Source organism: Ursus arctos, unplaced genomic scaffold (assembly GCF_023065955.2).
Source record: "Ursus arctos isolate Adak ecotype North America unplaced genomic scaffold, UrsArc2.0 scaffold_20, whole genome shotgun sequence".
NCBI lineage: Eukaryota > Metazoa > Chordata > Mammalia > Carnivora > Ursidae > Ursus > Ursus arctos.
The window spans coordinates 33,102,519-33,119,997 of record NW_026622875.1 but is presented as its reverse complement, the minus strand read 5'-3'; the positions used below and the strand labels follow the sequence as shown (position 1 = coordinate 33,119,997).

The following is a 17,479-nucleotide window of genomic DNA, read 5'->3' as shown; positions in this document are numbered from 1 at the left end:
ACTGAAGAAGTGCAGTGAACAAGATAGATAAGATCCCTGCCTTCAGGGAGCTTGAGGTCCAGTGGGGGAGATAGGCAATGCCTTACTCAATGCATTGCCTTTATGAATGAATGAAGGACATAATTTCAGATGATGTAGCAGAAACTCTTCAGAAAGTCCAGTTCCTTTACCCCCCGGGCAAGGACACAGCCGGACCACACTTCCCCTGCAGTGACTGAGTGTGGACCACTGGATGTGGATGATGACCCAGGAGCGGTATGTGGACGGGTAGGAGCTGAGTAGATGACCCTAGCAGCCCGAGAGTGCAGGAGGTGGGAGGCTGGGAAACTCTTTTCTCCCCAGATTGAGACCTAGCCTGTCCTAGGTTTTTTCTAAGCCACTTTGTCATCCTTTGCTTTCATTCCCACAAACATTACCCCCAGGGAAAGAGCCAGAGCCAGCTGTGACAGACTGGAGGCAGATGGAGGCCAGTGTCACTACTGACAACTCCCATTCTTTCAGAGAAGAGTTTAGTACCATCGGACTCCAGTGCCCTGAGCCCCACCTGTCTTAACTCTCAGGATGCCAGGGCTCCAACCCACTCTCAGCCAATTAAGAGGGTTCTTTGATATGACAAGGGAGCTCTTCAAGCCTCCATTTCGTCGTCTGTACCACGCTGGGGAGAAGGCCAAGCGAGGCCGCCTCTCAGGGGTGCTGCAAGTAGAATCCAGTCTGTTAAGTGCCAGGTACTATGTCCAGTGCCACTTGCATTATTAACTCTTACAATAACCCCACGGGGATAGGCAATGGGGAAGGCACAAGGCTTGCTCCTCCCCCACAGGTCTGAGGTGGCCTCAAGCACCCGGCGTGGCCAGGCTCTGTGGGTCTGTGGGGTGCATGAGCACAGGGGCCTCTGTGTGTTCCCACCTGCCCGTGTCCACATCAGCAACAAGGCCCAAAACTCAATGTGTGGTGAAATACGAAGATGTCATCCCTGGGCGTGTGGGTGACTCACCTAGCACTCCGGTGGTGGTGGCCAGGCTGCTGCTGGGTTTCTCAGAATCCGGCGCCTCAGAGATTCAGAGAAACTCAGACTTTCAGAGAAAGTCTGTTGGCGTGCCACAGAGATGTTAACCACAGCGCCCGAGCCGAAGCCAGGTGAGAGTTAGTTCAGCAGGCCAGGCAGAGTTCACCCTTCCTGTCCCAGCTGCGGGTGGAGGTCCCCTGTAGCAGAGCACAGAAGGCAGACCCAGGACCCCAGGCGTGTGTGGGTGTGGGAGGAGCACGGTCCCGGGAGTCCGCAGCCCCGGCAGTCAGCTCTGCTCCATCAAGCAATACACAAAGCGCACCCAGGCCAAGCGTTTACCCTCCTGCTTAGGCAGGGTTTGGCCCAGCTCAGAGCACTTGGGGAGCCCCTCACCATTTCTGACACTTGGTTTCTCCATGTGGAAAAAAAAAAAAAAATCAAGGGATTTAGATTAGATCAGGTACGTTTTTCAAGCTTTTTGACCCTAACCCACATTCAGAAAAACGTTTTACAGCATATGACACACAGGATAACATTAAGGGCTATAACTCAGGTCCCAGGATGTCAGTGTCTTCACAAAAGAAAAGTTCATTTCTCACATAACTGCCAATGCAAGGTTTCCGGGTTTGTGGGTGGCTCTCCTCCACACAGTGATCCAGGAACCCAGCCACCTTGACCCAGAAATAGCATGTCATTTTCGATCACGTTCCATCGGTGAGAGCAAGTCAGCCAGGGGCCCCACCTAGAGGTGAGAGTCTGGGAATAGTCACTCCCAGCAGGGCACCCCCCTCCCGAGGGACACACATACTCTGTGGGAGGGGAGCACAGATCTGGCTGCCAGTCAGCTGTCTCTGCCACACCCTGCACTCCCACACTCACGCTCACACATGCAACTGAAATAGAAGGTTCACGAAACCAACTTGCTCATGCTGCACGTGATGCTTTCTGATTCCGATACCTTCTACCTTATTTTATTAGTGCTTCACGTGACCCACTATGTTAATCCCATGACCCACTACTGGGTCTATATTTATAAAATTTGGAGGATTCCTCCAAGAAATGGCCATAATATTATCCAACTCTGTAGAATGTACAGAGTTGAGTGGCCACATGTCTTGAAGGACTTAATTCATCCAAGAATAGAGCTGCTCAAAGCCACAGCTGTCATTCAGGGGAAGATGCAATGAGAAAAAGTGGCTTTTAACCCACAATAGGTTCAGATGAACTCCTAGCCAAAGAAGTGAGGTCTGGTCAGGAAGTGAGGTCCAGGAGCAGAAGGCGCACCTGGAGGCCCAGGAGGGTGGTTACAGACTGGGTTGGGGGAGGGACCTGCTGGCTCCAAGCCTCCTTCTGAGAGGGATTTTGCAAGTTCTTTTCCCAGAATGCCCTTTGGACAAAATTCCAGCTAGGTGGCAATGGTGAATCACTAGAACATTGGAGAAGGAGCAGGCATCTTAGCACCTGCCATGAAATATCCTGGTATCCCCAGAGACCACCTCTTTCTTACCTTTCCCCCAAACCCAGGAAAGGTCTAGTCTGCCCTATCTCTTTGCCGATGTTCCTTGAGCTCTGATGGGGCTTCTGTACCTAGACGTCTTTTCTCAGAAACCCCTGGGAAAGAGCCCCATAACTGTGACTCAGCTCATGACATCTATGACCCAAAGTCACACTGGAGACACTGACCCTTTTCTTTGAAGAGACAAATCTGCCTTCAATGAGTGACCTAGATTTTCCTGTATAGATCTGGTTGCAAAATTTCCAACTAATTTTGGTCCATGCACCATACCTTGTGCAACTGTCCCATTGTGAACCCAAAGCAAGGAGCCTCTCCATAGAAAAGGTGTGTGAGGGCAGGAATATGGGACTGTGCAGACAACGGATCTGGGTTCGAGAAGGGCCTCCGCCCCACGTAAGCTGTGAGCCCTAGAGCAACTTGCACAACCTTGGACCTCCATTTTCTTACCCGGGAGTGGGGTACATTGCCTGCCTCTCAGAACATGTGTGCGGAGCAGGTTAGTTAAAGTTAGGAAAGGGCAGGACTCATGGTGAATGCCCAGCAGACACTGGCCTGTCCACCCCCAACCCCTGTTCATGAGGACCGGCCATAAAACCACATTTATTTTCTAAGGTGTAAACTTCACTGCCCTTCTACGTGGACGTGACAGGCCACATGAGCCCTTTGCTAGGAACCCATCTGTGGTGGACTGTGGTGTATCCTCAGGGCCACATACCCAGCCCAGCCAAGGGACTGACCTCGGGGAACTTGCCACCCCCATGTATATCTCCTCACAAGTCCAAGTATGACAACTTGTGACTCTGGAAAAGGCAGACTCAGGAGTAGAGGAGGGATGTGCCCTAAACCAGGAAGAAGGGGTAGCAGGTGGCCTTGCCCAAGGAAGTGAAGTGTTGTGCTGGAACTTGGGAGGTGACCAGGCAGTTTTAGGGGGAGGTGTTCCAGACAGCGGGAGCAGCAGCATGTGCGGAGGTGAGGTGCTGAGCAGGGAGGGAGTGGGGGAAGTTCCTCGTTGGGGCAGGCCCTCAGCGAGGGCCCCACCCCCACCCCAGCAAGGTCTGAGGACTCCGAGGCCTCTCTGGGACCTTTTCACCCTGGGGTTGTTTATTGGAGGTGAAGGCTTCTAGAAGGTCTGTGGTTCAAAGCTGAGGTTTAAAGCTCAGATTTAAGGAATCACCTCAGAACAGCCAGGCTGTGTCAGATGGGAACCTAGGGAGATTGGCAGTGCAGCAGGAGAACAGCACAAGCAAAGGCAGAGAGGCTGGGATAAAAGAAGGAAAGGAAAGATCTCTAGAGAGACCTTTCTGGTGTCAGGAAGGAGCATGAGCTGGAAATAAGAATCAGAGTTTCTGCCCTGACCCTGCTTCTTACTGGATGACCTTGGGCCAGTCTTGTCTCCTTATTGATGAAATGAGAGGCAGTACTGGACAGAAATCACCTGTAGGGTCTAGAGTGGGGACTCCCAGAGCTCAGGGTGTGGGCGCTGCTCACTATCCGTCCAGGGCATGGGATCTGGGCATTGCACAAACGGCTGCAGACGGGAGAAGGAAGGGGTGGAGGGAATCAGCCCATCACTGGCGGAGTCTACAATCTTTCTGCAATGACAGGCTGTTTCTGATCAGGAGGGCAAAGACGTGGAGGAACTAGAACTCTGAATTTCTAATGGGAGTATAGAATGGTGCGATGACTTTGAAAAATAGTTCAGCAGCTTCTAATACCATCAAACATACCTACTAACAATCATACTCCAGCAAAATGAAACACGCGTCTCACAAAAAGGCTCACACATGCACACTCACAGCAGCCTTGTTCATTATAGCCCCAAACCAGAAACGACTCCCATCCGGCGGCAGGTGAACGGACAAGCAGATGAACAGCCATACGACGGGAAGCTGCTCAGCAGTACAAAGGAATGAGCTTGTGCTACACGCAACATGGATGAGTCTCAGACAGAAGGGCGAGCTACCAAAACCAAACCAGGAGGAGTACCTACTTGGGTTCCGTTCCGATAAAGCTCAAGAAAAGACAAAAATGAGTCTACAGTGACAGACATCAGAGAACGGTTACAGCCAGTCAGTGAGTTGCCTGGGAAGAGACCTGAGAGAACGTTCTGCACTATGTTCAGTAAATACCCTCCTCCCCCCTCCCCCTGCCTTGTCCCCCCTCCCTCCATTTCCCTCTTCGCTCTCAATAAAGCTGTATTCCATCTCCAAATAGTCGAATATAGTTGTGAGTACCCAAGAAAAGGACACATCCATATCCTACAGTCATACGGACACACACCTCTGGACCTGCATACATGTATTCAACAAATATTTATTGAGCATTTCAAACACTATTCTAGGCACTAGGGAAGCAGTAATGGGGGGAAAAACAGATATGTCCTTCTGGAGGTGACAGTCTAATGTCACCATTCTTGCCAGCCCCCTCTCTACCCCAGCCTCCTCTGGTCTCAGAGATGTTACAACAAATCTGGGTCATTAGTTTGGGTAAATGAAAGAGCTCAGAAAAAGTCATTATGAATAATAATTATGGTTATAATTATAATAATAATAAACCAGAAAAAATAACTTAGAAAAAGTGATTTTAGAGAGGAGGGAAGATGGCAGAGGAAAAAGGACCCTATTTCAACCGGTCCCCTGAATTTAGCTGAATATCTACCAAACCATTCTGAACACCCATGAAATCACCCTGGGACGTAAGACTATATATCTGGATCTCTACAAGCAGAAAATCTCCAGTGGTCTCAAGGTATGAAGGGCAGAGCTATAATTCTGCTGACAGATATTGAAAGATAAACAGAAGGGGGAGGGAACCTCCATAAGCTGGCACTGGGAAGGTGATATAACACCAGAGTGCAAAAGCGTCCCATGCTGGGGACAGGACACAGACTTGCAGACTGGTAGCAGCAGGGAAAGGACTTTAGGGCAGCCCCCAGACAGGATCCAGGAGCTGTGGCTGTGCACACATGAACCAGGAGTGGCTCACAGTTTTAAAAGCATAAAGGGCAGAGATGTGCACGGCCCTGGGATCAACCTCCGGGAGAGTTGCTACGAGGTGCACAAATGGGGAGGCTGTAGTTTTTAGCAGCGCAGACCGAAACAGAGACTGTGTGTCCTGGAGAGCTCAGTGAAGAGCATACTGTGATTTCTCTGCCCTGGGACAGAGGTTTGGGTGCGGTCACTTCTGCTCTCTCAGAAGAGATGAAGAAAGTCACCAGGGAAAGCCACCAAAGAACAAAAGCCCCCCCCCAAAATTGGCTTTCACTGAGCCCACCCCCACACACAGGGGGCAGGGCAATGCTGCCCAAGCAGGGTTGCCTGAGTAACACCGCAGCAGGCCCCTCCCCCAGAAGACAGACTGGAAGAACAAGCAGATGACAACCTTAGGGTCCCTATAAAACAGGTACATCTTGCTTGGGTCATGGTTAATACTTTGGAATCTGTACATTCCCTCAACCACCCCCCAGCAGAATGACTAGGAGGAAGAACCCCCAACAAAGAAAAGAATCAGAGACTAGGGCCTGTGCCACAGACCTAATAGCTTTGGACATAAGCAAGATGTCAGACTTCAGAGTAACAATTATGAAGTCAATATCTAGGCTTGAGAAAAATATTAGTGACAATTAGAATCTCTAAGGGCAAAAATGAAATCTAATCAGGCCGAACTTAAAAATGCTTTGAATGAAATGCAATCTAAACTGGATACTCTGACTGCCAGAGTAAATGAGGCAGAAGAACGAATTAGTGAGCTAGAAGATAGAAAAGAAGGAAACCAAGGAGGCCTGGGAAAAACAGCTTAAAGCCCAAGAGATCACTATGAAACATTCCAATGTCAGAATTATTGGAATCCCTGAGAGGAGGGAGGGAGAGAGAGAGATCGGTCTAGAAGATATAGTTGAGCAAATCATAGCTGAGAATTTCCCTAATCTGGGGAAGGAAACAAGCATTTGTATCCAAGAGGCAGAGAGGACCCCTCCCAAGATCAATGAGAACAGACCAATACCCTGGCATATAATAGTAAAACATGAACATCTTAGAACCAAGGAAGCAATCCTGAGAGCAGCTAGGAGGAAGAGATTTCTTACATACAGAGGGAGGAACACCAGAATAACGTCAGACCTGTCCAGAGACCTGGCAAGCCAGAAAGAGCTGGCAAGACATATTCAGGGTATTAAATGAGAAGAACATGCAGGCAAGGATACTGTATCCAGCAAGGCTGTCATTTAGAATGGATGGAGAGACAAGGAGCTTCCAGGACCAGCAGAAACTGAATGAATATGTGACCACCAAGCCAGCCCTGCAAGAAATATTAAGGGGGTGGGGGGTTCTATAAAAGTAAAAAGACCCCAAGAGTAATAGAGACCAGAAATTTACGGAGATGATCTATAGAAACAAGGACTTCACAGGCAACATGATGGCACTAAAATCATATCTTTCAATAATCATTCTCAACATGAATAGCCTAAATGCTCCCATGAAATGGCACAGAGTTGCAGATTGGATAAAAAGACATGACCCATCCATATGCTGTCTACAAGAGATTCATTTTGAACCTAAAGATACATCCAGACTGAAAGTGAGGAACCGAGGGATGGAAAACCATTTTTCATGCCAACAGACCTCAAAAGAAAACTGGGGTAGCAATTCTCATATCAGACAAATTAGATTTTAAGCTAAAGACTGTAGTAAGAGATACAGAGGGACACTACATCATTCTTAAAGGGTCTATCCAACAAGAGCTAGCAGTTGTAAAGATCTATGTCCCCAATATGGGAGCAGCCAACTGTTAACCAAAATAAAAAGACATACTGATGATAATACTTTAATAGTAGGAGACCTCAACACTCCACGCAAGCAATAGACACATCATCTAAGCAGAAGATCAACAAAGAAACAACAGCTTTGAATGACACATTGGACCAGATGGACTTCATAGATATATATAGAACATTCCACCATAAAAACAACAGAATACTCATTCTTCTCGAACGCACACAGAATAGACCACATACTGGGTCACAAATCAGGTCTCAACCAATACCAAAAGATTGAGATAATTCCCTGCATATTCTCAGACCAGAATGCTTTGGAACTGGAATTCAATCACAAGAAAAAATCTAGATGGAATTCATCACTTGGAAGCTAAAGAACATCCTGCTTAAGAATGTTTGGGTCAACCAGGAAATTAAAGAAGAACTTAAACAATTCATGGAAACCAATGAGAATGAAAACACATCAGTCCAAAACCTATGTGATACAGCAAAGGTGGTCCTAAGTGGGAAATACATAGCAATCCAAGCCTCACTCAAAAAAGTAGAAAAATCCTGAATGCATAAGCTAACCTTACACCTAAAGGAACTGGAGAAAGAAGATCAAGTGAAACCTAAACCCAGCAGAAGAGAAATAATAAAGATTAGAGCAGAGATCAATGAAATAGAAACCAGAAAAACAGTAGAGTAGATCAACGAAAGTAGAAGCTGGTTCTTTGAAAGAATTAATAAGATCAATAAACCTCTGGCCAGACTTTTCAGAAAGAAAAGAGAAAGGACCCAAATTAATAAAACTATGAAAGGGGAGAGATCACGACTAACACCAAGGAAATAGAAACAATTATTAGAAATTATTATCAGCAACTATATGTCAATAAATTAAGCAACCTAAAAGAAATGGATGCCTTCCTGGAAACCTATAAACTACCAAGACTGAAACAGGAAGAAATTGACAATCTGAATTGTAACCAGTAACAAAATTGAAGCAGTAATCAAAAACCTCCCCCAAAAAACAAGAGTCCAGGGCCTGATGGATTCCCAGGAGAATTCTACCAAACATTTAAAGAAGAAATAACACCTATTCTCCTGAAGCTGTTTCAAAAAATAGAAGAAAAACTTCCAAACTCGTTCTATGAGGCACTATCTTGATCCCAAAACCAGGCAAAGACCCCATCAAAAAGGAGAATTACAGACCAATATCCCTGATGAATATGGATGCCAAAATTCTCAACAAGATTATCCATCACAACCAGGTGGGATTTATTCCTGAGATGCAAGGATGGTTCAACATTTGCAAATCAATCACTGTGATACAACACATTAATAAAAGAAGAGACAAGAACCATGCGATCCTCTCAATTGATGCAGAAAAAGCATTTGACAAAATACAGCATCCTTTCCTGATTACACTCTTCAGAGTGTAGGGATAGAGGGAACATTCCTCAATAAAAACCATCTATGAAAAGCCCAGAGCGAATATCATTCTCAATGGGGAAAAGCTGAGAGCTTTTCCCTTAAGATCAGGAACATGACAAGGATGCCCACTCTCACCACTATTGTTAAACATAGTACTAGAAGTCCTAGCATCAGCAATCAGACAACAAAAAGAAATAAAAGGTATTCAAATTGGCAAAGAAGAAGTCAAACTCTCTCTCTTTGTAGATGAGGTGATACTTTATGTGGAAAATCCAAAAGACTCCACCCCCAAATTACTAGAACTCAAAGCAATTCAGTAATGTGGCAGGATACAAAAATCAATGCACAGAAATCAGTTGCTTTCCTATACACTAACAATGTAACTGTAGAAAGAGAAATTAGGGAATTGATTCCATTTACAATAGCACCAAAAACCATAAGATACCTAGGAATAAACCTAACCAAAGAGGTAAAGGAGCTATACTCTAGAAATTACAGAACACTTATGAAAGAAATTGAAGACGACATAAAAAGATGAAAAAACATTCCATGCTCAAGGGTTGGAAGAATAAACATTGTTAAAATGTCTATGCTGCCCAGAGCAATCTATACTTTCAAAGCCATCCCTATCAAAATACCAATGACATTTTTTCAAAGAGCTGGAAGAAACAATCCTAAAATTTGTATGGAACCAGAAAAGACCCTGAATCACCAAGGAAATGTTGAAAAAGAAAAACAAAGCTGGAGGCATTATGTTGCCTGATTTCATGCTATATTACAAAGCTGTGATCACCAAGACAACATGGTACTGGCATGAAAACAGACACATAGACCAATGGAACAGAATACAGACTCCAGAAATGGACTCTCAATTCTATGGTTGACTAATCTTCAACAAATCAGGAAAAAATATCCAGTGGAAGAAAAGACAGTCTCTTCAATAAATGGTGCTGGGAAAACTGGACAGCTATATACAGAAGAATGAAACTTGACCATTCTCTTACACTGTACACAAAGGTAAACTCTAAATGGATGAAAGACCTCAGTGTGAGACAGGAATCCATCAAAATCCTAGAAGACAACATAGGCAGTAACCTTTCGACATCAGCCACCACATTCTTTCATGACATGTCCCTTCCAAAGACAAGGGAAACAAAAATAAAAATGAACTTTTGGGACTTCATTAAGATAAAACGCTTCTGCACAGCCAAGGAAACAGTCAACAAAACTAAGAGGCAACCCACGGAATGGGAGAAGATATTTGCAAATCACCCTACAGATAAAGGGCTGGTATCCAAGATCTATAAAAAAAACTTCTCAAACTCAACACCCAAAAAACAAATAATCAAGTCAAAAAATGGGCAGAAGATATGAACAGACACTTTTCCAATGAAGACATATGAATGGCTAACAAACACATGAAAAAAAACGTTCAACATCATTAGCCATCAGGGAAATTCAAATCAAAACCACATTGAGATACCACCTTACACCAGTTAGAATGGCAAAAATTAACAAGGCAGGAAACAAATGTTGGAGAGGATGTGGAGAAAGGGGAACCCTCTTACACTGTTGGTGGGAATCCAAGTTGGTACAGCCACTTTGGAAAACAGTGTGGAGTTTCCTCAGAAAGTTAAAAATAGAGCTACCCTATGATCCAGCAATTGCACTACTGGGTATTTACCCCAAAGATACAAATACAGTGAAAAGAAGGGGCACACGCACCCCAATGTTCATAGCAACAATGTCCACAATAGCCAAACAGTGGAAGGAGCCGAGATGCCTTTCAACAGACAAATGGATAAAGAAGATGTGGTCCATATATACAATGGAATATTACTCAGCCATCAGAAAGGATGAATAACCCACTATTTGCATCGACATGGATAGAACTGGAGGGGATTATGCTAAGCGAAAAAAGCCAAGCAGAGAAAGACAATTATCATATGGTTTCACTCATATGTGGAACATAAGCAATAGCACGGAGGACATTAGGGGAAGGAAGGGAAAACGGGGGAGGGGACATCAGAGGGGGAGACGAACCATGAGAGACTATGGACTCCGGGAAACAATCTGAGGGTTTCAGAGGGGAGGGGGTTGGGGGGATGGGTTTGCCCAATGATGGGTAGTAAGGAGGGCACGTGTTGTAATGAGCACTGGGTGTTATATGCAAATAATGAATCATGGAACACTACATCAAAAACTAATGATGTACTGTATGGTGACTAACAATTAAAAAAGTGACTTCATATTTCAACATTACAGGCAAATGGAAAGGTCATAGTTGGGTGGAAAGATGGGAGAGAGAATTGGTAACTCAAGGTTTCTACTGGCTCTCTTGTATAGGCTTTGGGGGGGGGGGCGGGGGAGAGGGAACATCTTAAGCAGGCTCCACACTCAGCGCAAGGCCTGATGCAGGGCTCAATATCATGACCCTGAGGTCATGACCTGAGCCAAAATCAAGAGACAGATGCTTAACTCACTGAGCCACCCAGGTGCCCCTCTTACACAGGGTATTAAAAAAAAAAAAAGAAAGAAAGAAAGAAAAAAGAAAAGAAAATGATTTTCCTCTTTATTTTGAAATAATATTAGACTCACATAGAAATTGCCAAAATAGGGACGCCTAGGTGGCTCAGTCTTAAGCGTCTGCCTTGATCTCAGGTCATAATCCCAGGGTTCTGGAATCGAGTCCCACACCATGCTACCTGCTTCTCCCTCTGCCTGCTGCTCCCCGTGCTTGTGTGCTCTCTTGCGCTCTAATAAAAAAAAAAAAAAATTCCAGGGGCGCCTGGGTGACTCAGACATTAAGTGTGTGCCTTCGGCTCAGGTCATGATCCCAGGGTCTTGGGACTGAGCCCCGCATTGGGCTCCCTGATCAGCAGGAAGCCTGCTTCTCCCTCTCACACTCCCCTTGTGTTCCCTCTCTCGCTGTCTGTCTCTGTGAAATAAAATAAATAAAATCTTTAAAAAAAAAAAAAAAAAAACCCAGAATAGTGTGCGGAGAGTTCCCATTCCCCCTCACCCGGCTTCCTCTGCCAAGAGCATCTTCCAACTCAGAACAGTCCTCGTGACCAGGAAATTGACGTTGGTATGTTACTATCAAGTACACTGCAGATCTTACTCAGACTTCACCCGTTTTCACATGCACTCGTGTGTGTGTGTGTGCGCATGCGCGCGCACACACGTGTTTCTGTGAAATGCTGCCCCACGAACAGACTCGCAGAGCCTCCGCCGCAGTCAGCACTCCCTCTACAGCTGTGGCCTCCCTGTCACCCGAACCCCTGGTGGCCTGTGCTCCATTGCAATCATCTTGTCATTTGAGAGTGTTCTATACAGTGAACCGGTACGTGAGCCCTCTCAGCGACTGGCTTGTCCCCTCAGCCCTAACGCTCTTGTGAGCCATGCTAGGTGTACCAATCGTTCGCCCCCTTTGTTGCTGCGTAAGAATTCCTCAGTGTGGACGTACCACGGTTTGCTTACGCACTCATCCACCGAAGGACGTTCGGGCAGGGGGTAGTTTGCGCTGTTACAATAAAGTTGCTAATTACATTGGTGTACAGGCTCTTAAAAGGCCTTTGACACGTGGACTGTACTTTCCCTGCTCACCTCCAGCCATAGATGTTCGTTAATATTACTCCACTGTCACGTGCAAATCTTCACTCATCTGGACGTCATGTATGTAGCGACACAGACGATAACAGAACTGAGAGCTGGGAAGAATGCAGACAAGACACGGAGGAGCGACAGGAATTTGTAAATGTCACAAAGTCCCGGTAGAAGGCCGTCAGCCATTGCCTCACATTTTTAATGCATATTTTACACCCACCTAAAGGCTTGGCCATGTTGTCTCCTGGCCACAGCGGTGTGGAAGGCACGGAGACGGCTTCTGACAGCAGCTGGAATTGCAGCGGACAGTGTGACAGTGGGGGTGAGACTGGAAAAGCCACCCATAAGGCTGAAAATGCGGCCGTTCGGGGCAGGATGAATAATCCAAGTCCTGTTAGCAAGCCAGAGGGCATCTGTATCACTGCAGCTGAGCGCCCTTCATAACAGTTACCAGAATCCTCTGGAAAAGGCTGAACTCTGCTTCGTGTGCACCTCAACAAGACAACAACAGATGGCATGCATTTGAGAGCGATTTTCACCTCAACTCATTGACAATTACAGAAATTGAAACGCTTCAACGAGTGAGCTCTAGCAAACAGACTTGCATACCACATCCTCTAATGCCAAATAAATAAGGTATCAGGTTTTAATTTTAGTGAACACATCCCAACAGAAGCCAGGCCAGGAGTCCCACATATGCTTTATGCCCACAAGCAGGGCAGAGATAGGAACTGAAGCCAACTTTTCCCAAAGAGCATGGCTCTGAAGTCACACACACACCCGGATGTGATAGTCAGTGACCTTGGTCAAGTCACTTAATCTCACTGAGCCTCGGTTTCTCCATCAGTGAATGGGAATGGCAGTCATACCTGCAGGGGTCGTAACGACAAAGGGATGGGATGAAGATCTGTAGCACGTCAGGGTCTTGGGAAGGAACAACTTTCATGTGTGAACCTTCCCTTGAAGCAGTTTCAACTTCCAACCCTCCTGGGTGTGGGTGTGAATGGGGCCAATTGGTCATGGCAGTGAAATCGCTCTCCTCAGCCACTTCCCGTCTCAGTGTCCCCTCTGTCCCTCCCCTATCCAACTCCTCCCTCTGTCCTCATTGCCAACATCAAAGGCTGTTTCACTGGACTCTGGGACCCTCGTGGACAAGCTGGCTGGTGAGGAATCTGACTCAGGGCCCCTGGATACTCCCCGACCCCAGGATTCCTGTCCACACCCCCTCTCTCCATCCCCACCAGCAGACAAGCACGGTCTCTCATCTCTGGAGACCTGAGGTCTCCTGGAGGCAGCATCTAAAAGCTTCGGCCTCTTCTCAAGAAATTATCTTCCAATACCTGTCAACGTCTAAACCTCCCAGTGACAGTCAGAAGAGGCTCATCCGTCTAGACGCCGCCCACTTAATTAGATTCACTGGGGCAAAGGTTTTCTTTCGGCAAGAACCTGTTCAATGCCCCTGTCTGCCTGAGCAGGAAAATGCAGCCACCCTCTTTGCCGCTCTGGGACCTACTCATGCCTACCGGAGGGGACGGGGTTTTTCAACGGAGAGTCTGATCCTGGAGAAACGCTTGCTCAGAGGAAGCTCAAATCCCAAGCTCTGCCCTGAGTCCAGAGGGGTGAAGTCTGGTGCCACCAACCAGGGATGTGATTGGAGTAAAAATCCTGGGACCCAAGTGAGACCTCAGTTTCCTCATCTGCAAAATGGGATCACAAGACCCTCTCCTAGGATAGTGGTAGGAATTAAAGGAGATAATTTCTGTAAGGTTCTCTAGAAGGTCACTGTCCCTAGACAAGCAGGTGAGGACACATTTTTCCCATGGCGAGGGCAGCCCTGCAAGAGAGTAAGCCCCACTGTGCACATACAGCTCAGACCCCGGCTTGTGCCATTGGCCGAAACAAGTCACCTGACCCAGGGGGAGGGGAAGTGGCCCCCAGTGGGATGAGGGAGGGACGGGGGAGGGAAGGCTAGAACAATACTCCAGTTGGCCACAGGTGGAATATGGTTGAGCTGAGATTTGCACCCACATTCTCTTTGAGGGTGAAATCTCTACATTATTAACCTGCACTGACTCAAGAATGAATACTCAATTTTTTTTTTTACTTGTAGGAACGAGTCCTTTATTAATATCCTTCTGTGATTGGCCTTCAGTTGTTTTCCCAGCAGGGAAAGGCCTACTTAGCAAGATTTTATGGGCTAGGACTGGGAGTGCTTTACATATAACAACCATGTAACTTCCCTGTGAGGTAGGTGGTGTTCTTACCCCATTTTAGAGAAGAAAAAACTGAGCACAGAAAGGTTAAATAACTTGCCCAGAGTCTCACAGTAAGTAAGAGGCATCGAGAGGATATGACACTGGCTCCCTCTAGCACATGGGCTCTCCCTTTGGGCCGGCCTGGGACGGGGGCAGCCCTGAAAGACTGCCGGGGGGGGGGGCTCAGTGGGCCGCGGGGAAAGGCCCTCTTCATGCCCCCACCCCACTCGGTGGGGTGAGCAGCCCCAGCTCTGGTTCCGCGCTGCCAGAAGACTCCCTCTGCTGCGAGCACACATTGCTGCTTTCGCAGACAGGGCCTCACTTAGGCCCCCCAGCTGCTGGGATACCCATTTTACAGGCAAGGAGCTTGAGGGGTGGGGAGGGAGCCACCACCGTGGCGTCTTCCTGGAGCCAGCATGGGAACCCGGGGGCCTGAGAAGAGAGGGAGGGGGGCCCAGTAGCTCCCAGCCCTGGGGTGGGTGGGGGCTCAGGGTCCTGGCTGTGGCATAACATTGGGGTATCCCTGATAGGGGGCAGGGCTGTTGTTTTCCAGGGGGGCCTCCCGTGAGGCGCTCCTACAGGGGCGTCCTGGGGGGCTGACCTCCAGCCAAACCCGAACCTTGGCCCTTCCCCCGATCCACAGCAGAGGAAACACACGTTTGATCTCAGCGTGTTCTCCCTTAGAAGTCTTTCCCGCCCGACCTTTCCCTCTAGGAGCACTTACCACTCCTCGCGTCTTGGCCCATGATGGCCTCTTCCTGACTCTGCCGCAGCTGCTCGGCCGCGTGCGTGACCCGGGGAGCGTCAGGAGTCTGCGGTGTGTGCGCCCCAAAGGCACGGGAGCTCCCAGCAGCCCCGTTGTCTACGGAAGCGCTCCCAGGACGAACCTTTTAAGACGAGGTGGTTAGCGGGCAGCAGCTGAGGTGTTTGGGAGGCCCCTGAATGATGTGCAGCTGAGGCCGGGCCACCGCGATGCGCTTTGTTCAGTGAACGTGCGGGGAAAACGCTTCGGAGATTGGCAACAATTTGAAAAAACTCACAGACAAACCATATAGGCTAGAAACAGAAAAAATTTTAAGAAGAAGTGAGATATTAGTATAGGAATACGGTACATAACACACATACAGAATCTGTCTTTGGAGAGAGAGAGAGCACGTGAGCAGGGGGAGGCGCAGAGGGAGGGAGAATCTCAGAGGGAGCCCAATGCCAGGTTCCACGCCACGACCCTGCGAGCATGAGCCCAGATGAAATCAGAGTCAGATGCCCAACCGACGAAGCCACCCAGGTGCCCCGCACAGAGAATCTGTCTTCGGTGATGACGTTAGCAGTAAGGCTTGTGGTCAACAGTGGGCTGCTAGTACCCGCTCAAAACGGGGAGATCCAACCCAAAAGCAGGACGGCTTCTCCTGAAGCCTGCGAGGCTCTGCCCACAGGCCACACCACGCCGGGCTAGGGAGCCAGGGAGACACCCGAGGTGCACAATCTGAGGAGCCCGGCTCCCTGGTCCCCCCCCCCCCCCCGCCCCCTCCAGACAGCCACAGCGGTGACGGGGCATCGTGTTTGTCAGGCCCGCTTTTAGGTTTGGGGGATGCCTCCATTTACCCTGAGTGGACCCTTGAGAAACCGAGCCACATCCTACTCTTTCTGCTCCCCTCCTTACCCTTTGCTTTCCTTTTTAAATATTTGGCAGCCTATTTTTTTCTTAACTGAATTCGAATTCAATATAGTTCAGTGGATCTTAAAGATTCAGCTCAGTGAGTTCTGACAGGTGTTTGCACCGTGTAACAACGGCCCCAGCGAGATACAGAGTACTTGCCTGTCCCCGGAAAGCTCTCCCGCCCTCCCAGGCGCCTCACCTCGCTGACGGCCCACGACGTGCCTTCCGTCGGCGGGAAAGCCTTCGCCCGTTCTGGGCCGTCAGAGCGATGGATCCCACAGGGGTACTTTTCGGGGCGCATCCTCTGTCGCTCCACATACCATCTGTCAGACTGGCCCATCGCCGCAGGTCTCCCCAGGGCTTCCTTTTTATTCCACTATGGGGCCGTATCACATCCGGCGGAGCCATCCTCCTGCTGGTGGACAACCGAGTCACTGATGGGCTGGTGGGAAGAACGCTGATGCGTGAACAGGCATCAGGGAATTTGCTGGAATCTCTAAACCCTTCACCTTCATGGGGGAGGAGAGAATGCAGATCAGGCCCAGGCTTCCTGATCCCCCTCCCCTCCCCCACGTAGAAAATCTCTCCCTGTCTTGTTCGCCCACCCTTTCTGTGGCTCACAGAGTGAAGGGTTTGGGAGGAGGGACAGAGCGGGGAGGGGACCAGCCACAGATGGGAATTTAGTGAAAGAGTGCTACATCACACGCACACACACACACACACGCATGCGTATGGGCAGACATACACGCATGCGCACAGGCACACACAGCGGCCTGCACGCACAAGCACAGACACACGCATGCGCACAGGCACAGAGAGGCCTGCACGCACATGCACGCTGGCACGCATGGAGGCATGTACACGTGCACACACACGGCCAAGCCAGTATCATCAGTGGGGATGGGCAGAATCCCCTTAGATCAGCTCCCCCTCATGAAGGCGTCACATCACAGTCTGTTTTCTAGCTGCCTGTCTTGCCTCCCACTCTGCCCGTCGATCCCGAAGCTGCCAGATTTCTCTTTCTACGTAAGATACTGTTTTGCTCACGTCACCTGCTGCTCCAGCACCTTCCATGCCCCCAATCTGATCTCCACAGGCCTCAGGCGGCTGCTCCCCCCAGCTCCCTCCTGCACACACTCCACACCTGTTCCCACTGCAGGGCTTTGGGGCTTTAGCCTGGAGGGCCCTCCTGCTTTATCTAAGCCTAAAGCCGGGTCAGTCGCCCCCTCCAGGATGAAGCCATTGCCAAATGCCA

At 48.5% G+C, this 17,479-nt stretch overlaps 1 long non-coding RNA gene across 1 annotated transcript; it reads right to left on the bottom strand.

The window, feature by feature from the left end:
• Nucleotides 1-11,917: 11,917 nt before the first annotated feature.
• On the bottom strand, nucleotides 11,918-16,707 carry LOC125282031 (uncharacterized). The gene is made up of 3 exons (XR_007189124.2): nucleotides 16,424-16,707; nucleotides 15,292-15,623; nucleotides 11,918-12,804 (listed from the first exon to the last, which is right to left on the bottom strand). It is a non-coding gene; the product is annotated as an uncharacterized LOC125282031 (long non-coding RNA).
• Nucleotides 16,708-17,479: the final 772 nt, after the last annotated feature.